Consider the following 6,000-nt stretch of genomic DNA (forward strand, 5'->3'; position numbering starts at 1 on the left):
AGTATTTTTAGGAAGAACAGACACGATAGGAGAGGAGGAGGCATGCTAATGATATCAGATGTCTTAAATACAGTTGGAGTTTGAGACTTATGACTGCAATGCTAATAACCGTTATTCATGTGGCAGAGAGTTTAAGCCATCTGGTGTAAGGCGGAATCTAACATGATTAAATACATACTGGAGTGTTGTTACAGACTTAGTGGATCAGTTGCTATTGAGTAAGAAATGTATCACCAAATAAACACGATGGGTGCGAAAAGAGTAATCATAATGGGTGACTTTAATGATCTGAACATTGAATTCTGAATTCAATGTTCAGATCATTCAGATCTGAATGATCTGAACAATGGGTATCTATGAAATTGCATAGATATCCAACTTTTATTGAACTGTTGCGAGACAACATCCTCAAGCAACATGTGACAGAAAGACCTCATGGTCAAAGAGTGTTAGATGTTAGATCTGATTATAGTGTCAGAGAAAGTTTCAATTAAATATGTAACTATTCTGACTCCGGTTGGTGACAGTGATCGGGCGGTACTTAAGAACATTCATAAACTTAGCCACTTGGGAAGTGGCTAAGTTTATGAATGTTCCATTCAGAAAAGGTTACATGCTGAACTACAAAGCAGGAAATTATGACCACCTGAAAGGTAAGCTGGGTTCAGTACTATGGTACCAGTTATTAGATGGGAGGGATATCGACAGTGCGTGGGAAGTGTAAAAAAAAATACTTAAATGATGGGTTATCGGAATGTGTTCCTAGAGTTCAAAGAATAAATAGAGTAGGAGTGAAATGCCAAGAAGGGGTTCAGGGCTAAATTTTTCTCTCATAGAGCAGTGTGTGATGGATGTGTAATCTTATTTAGCAAGAGATTCGTAATAAAAAGATGATGTGGAAGGAATATCATGTGCATATGGATGATGCCAGTTACGATAATTATAAGCAACAGATCACAATAGTCACAAGTATTGCATGGAAAGCTAAATCAGAGTATGAAAAGAAACTGGCTCTGCAAGTTAAAGACAACCCAAAATAATTCTATTATTCTGCTGCAAGTAAAAGAATGAATTTAAGCGAATAACTCCGCTGAATGTAGATGGTATGTGGGGTGACTGATGCAGAAGTGATTGTTCAACTAATGAGCAGCCATTTTACTAGGAGCTATCGTATACCAGGTTGAAACTTATTCAACTTGGTATATGCAACATTGAACCCACCGCTACCTCTTCACTGTATGAGAAGGAAGAACTAGTGCTGTTGCACAAACTGACTAAGAATTTAGCAATAGGGACTGATGGGATATCAGCACGGGTGCTAAAAGAGTGTTCAGCTGAACTGGTTATTCCTTTAAATAGGCTATAAATAATTTGAGTCTCAAAACAGGGAATATTTCGCCAGAGTGGAAAGAATGTACGGTAATCCATTGCACAAAATGCAAAGACCAACGCATCCAACTATTGGCCAATCAGATTTTGATTCTGATACAGTAGAGAGAGAGAGAGAGAGAGAGAGAGTGCAAAGGAGAATTTCAAAAATTATATCAGGATTGTGGTTTACTGATCATGAAGATAGATTGAGAATTTGTAGACTGCAGACACTAGCAAACCGAAGAAAGAGGGATGATATTATCGAGACATACAAACTTCTGAAATGTTATACAGAATTTCAGTAGATAGAATTTTTCATTTTATGTATGGTGGGGAAAGGTCGCGAGGGAATCCATAGAAGTTGAGAATGAATGCTGCCAAGAAGGGGGGGGGGTCATGGCTAAATCGTTTTCTCATAGAGCAGTGCGTAATTGGAATGGATTTCCCTTGAATGTTGTGTGTGTGAAAGTAGCATGAATGAATTCAAGAACAGGTATGACACCTGGTGCATAGTATGGCATCCCTCGACGAGGTCTTGATTTCTTTGAGGTTAATAATTATTCTCTCTCTTAATAATTATAATAATAATCACAATAAAAAAAGTTGTACAACCTGTAGTACACTAGTATGTATAAGGGTAGATAACCGATGTTTCATCTTTTGTTAATCTAGAGATCAAACAAGGTATATTTTTAACTCCACTTTATGCCTCCAACAAACAAAATAGTATTCTCACACTGGATGATAAAATTCATCTACCATCTGAAAGCACACAAATATTCATGCATGCCACAATAGGATTTGAACACACAAACTATTGGCTCTGAATAGCAGAAACTATCCACTCTACAATCTAGACTGGCTTCATCAAATGAATTGTGAATTGAAACTAAAGGAACTTGGATATATATTAGAGATACTGAGTATGCTTAAACTTCAACGGAATAGTTTATTTATTTTTCTTAGTAAATGTTGTATACTTTGGACAATACTTCGACGATTTAATGTCTCTAAAGATATTTGTAGAATATGTTTTTATATTTTCTTTTGCTCTCAATTATTGCTTATGATATATTGTTTCTTTACATATCCTTAAAAAGGAAAGTTCAGCCAAACTTATTAAAATTTTATTATTTGATGTCATCAGGGAGGAAGGAGGTAAATCTTGTTTAAAATTGATGATGTCATGAGCTAGTAATGAATAAGATTATAACACTTATTTGGCAAAATGTCTGGCATAGATCCATTGTGTGTGTGTGTGTGTGTGTGTGTGTGTGTGTGTGTGTGTGTGTGTGTGTGTGTGTGTGTGTGTGTGTGTGTGTGTGTGTGTGTGTGTGTGTGTGTGTGTGTGTGTGTGTGTGTGTGTGTGTGTGTGTGTGTGTGTGTGTGCCTTGAAAAATAATATGTACTAAATTTATATACATGGAAATAAAGGAACAATATTTCCATATTGGATAACATCTTGAAAAAAATGAAGAAAAGGAGCCATCTTTTCAAATTTCGAAATAAAGGACTTATTACTTCTGTGAAAGTTTTGCTTTTATTTTCTTTTTTTCCCCAGCATCAGAAAATAACAGGTTTGACAATTCATCAAATAAATATGAGGGAGGAGCACTCCCGTTAATCCTCGTTTAATTGGGATACAAGATGACGACCTTCACCCACGATGTACTGAAAGTTTTATGTAGGAGTACTAACTCATGCAAAGTGGATCACATTCTCCATTTGCTTCAGATAAGACGGAGGCAAATTTTTGTCGGAAATCTTTCATTTTACCTATTACTCAGATGCTCAGTTGGACTGAACGAGAGACTAATATAGTGCGGTAAAGTCACTTGCATGCTTCTGAAATAATTCCCTAATGAAGAAACGTGTCTTGCCATGATTACTTACTTACTTGTTTTACATAATTTAAAACAGACACGTCTATATAACAAAATGATGCTTTCATAGGCGATGTGGATGCAACAAATAAATGTCCATGTGAGAATATATGCGTTTGCTTCAAAAGACAGTTATAGAATGGATGGTAATTGTCGATTAGAGGAACTGTCTTCAGCTGGTTCCTGAGTTAGTCAATCTTTGGTACAGAAAGGTACTTTTTTTTTCCCTCACGGAAACGCATGTTTTTTTTTAACCTTTTCCTTCTCCAGAAATCGTTCTCAGAACTCACTCTGTTACAGATACTATGTCTTTTAGGTTTCGCTCACAAAATGGTTCCAATCATCTGTCGTACTCTCTCTCTCTCTCTGTGCCGAAAAACCTTAGTTCATTCACAGCTTGAGCTCACTATTACTGAGGACTGAAAGATAGAGGCAGACTTCAGAAAGTTATATATATTCTCTTTGGGAATAAAATGCATTACAGGATTTTTTATGACAATCCCAATCATAGAAACATACCACATTAGTACTCTAACGGACTAAGGATGAAATAATATAATCCAGTTCTTGTAAAGAATCAACTAGCAAACAATATGATTTTAAAAATAGAACACAGATTCTTAAATTTCACACACGATACATACTGTCTAAAGGCCAAACTAAGTTGATTTTCGTAAAGCAGCACTTTATAAATTTAGTACCTATTTAAATACCTGACCTAGTTCATTCTTCGAACTGCTCTGTATACTGTCTTTTCAGTATACAGATCTGGATAGTCTACCAGTTATGGAGACATCCTTATTTTACTCAAATGATCAACAAGACAAGGAATGCACGATGAATGACTGCAACTATGTGCTATCAGAAATAGTCTGGTAATACATACCAGAGAATTATCGTGGATTACCATAGTAGGCAACATTCTGTTCTGGGAGTGCACAGTAAGTCTACCAGAGATTAACTATGGCTGACTTTATTACAAGATGGAAATGGTGGCCATTCAACATCATCATAATAATAAAAGAGTCAGTAACTCTTTAATGAGTTTTACTCAGCTTGCAGTTAATGGACATCACGGTAGTAGCAGTTTCAATAAGAACATCACATCGTGTACTCCATAACTTTGATTTCCATCAAAGGGCTGTCAATCTTTCCAACACGGAAAGCTCGATGGCGGTTATGCTCGGGGGATGCTTTTCTTGGTTTGGACTGGTATTCCTTGTTGTATCTTGATATTCTATACAGTTCTATGTATACCGTGGAAATGCTCCATTTGAGTAGCGATATGATAATACGCTCTGTCCTACTTAAGAAACAGTGTACACGATTTGTAGAGAACACTGAATGCTACTATTAGACTAGCTAGCACAAAGTTCCAACCTGAACCGTACTGAAAACCTTTGGGAAGACTCAGAATACATGTTGAAGACGAAATCAACACATCTGAAGTCAGTTTTTATGGAGAAAGTATAGAATCTCAATTAAAATTCTTCCCAAGAGAGCGGCATCTGTAATTGCGATGAAACATGTGCTCACAGTATACCAAGGTGTATTTAAAAAAAGTATTTATAAAAAATAAAGGAGCCCATATTATTTTTGCGATATATTACACATTATAGAGCTGGAACATACATCCATGAATAGCATTGAGAAGAGTGCATTCTAGAAGCCAGGTGCTCTTAAATGAGAGTTATCCATTCTATTCTTTCATGATTCCGGACAATTTTATAATTATTTCTGATTGATAGCAAGTATTTAAACACAACAATTCGATGCTTTCGGCTCTCTTAATATATTTATTAATCCGTTTTCCACATTCCCATCTAACTCCCAGACTCCTGTCAAAGAAAAGTTCAGTATTTTAACACCAGTGTGACTTCAAGATGTTTGGAAATCTGAGATACAACTTAGGAACCTAACTGAACTAAATACAATGTAAGTATTCTTGAAAATAATAAATCATATGGAATATCTTCGTGTTGTAGGTAACTTTAAATTCCCTTTACACTTGAAATTCAGAAACGACGAGAATTAGATATTTCACCATCGTCATTATTATTATTATTATTATTATTATTATTATTATTATTATTATTATTATTATTATTATTTTAGTTTCATCTTTCAAAATGAAATTAGTGAATTCATGGTTAATTTCACATTTTACCGTCGGGAAATATTTTCGATTTAAATTTCAAGTGTGTCATTATTTAGATTTTGGAGCACTAATAATTAAAGAAAAAGAAAAACGTGTGGTAAAATATATAGCGTGACGATACGATATTTATTTTCATGATACCTTAAAAGTGAAAATGCAGTTTGTGTGTGTCTGTGATAGAACCAAAGAACATTTTATTTATCTCAGAATAATGCTTACCGTTTCTGGATTCAGTGACCTAAATTTACTTAAAATGAAACTTCATGAGGCACATCGTCTGTGACGTCGGATGAGTAGGTTACAATCAAAGGCAGAAATTAGGTAAATGGAAGTATTTGAAGAAAATTGGAGCTGAGAGAGAAAAATGGGCTTATCCCCAAAGAAGTACTGTGTGTCCCTTTTATTTATTTATTTATTTATTTCATGAAAAACTGGATTATATTTGAACTGAAATTTCGAGAAAGGAAATTAACATTTAAAACAACAGATCTGAAAATGTTTATTAAATAATAATAATAATAATAATAATAATAAACGAACCGCATTAATAGCAGCGAGAAATATTATCAATCAATCAAACTTTATTAT

Source organism: Typopeltis vanoorti, chromosome 6, assembly GCF_054136105.1.
Source record: "Typopeltis vanoorti isolate ZY-2024b chromosome 6, IOZ_Tvanoo_1.0, whole genome shotgun sequence".
NCBI classification, from domain to species: domain Eukaryota; kingdom Metazoa; phylum Arthropoda; class Arachnida; order Uropygi; family Thelyphonidae; genus Typopeltis; species Typopeltis vanoorti.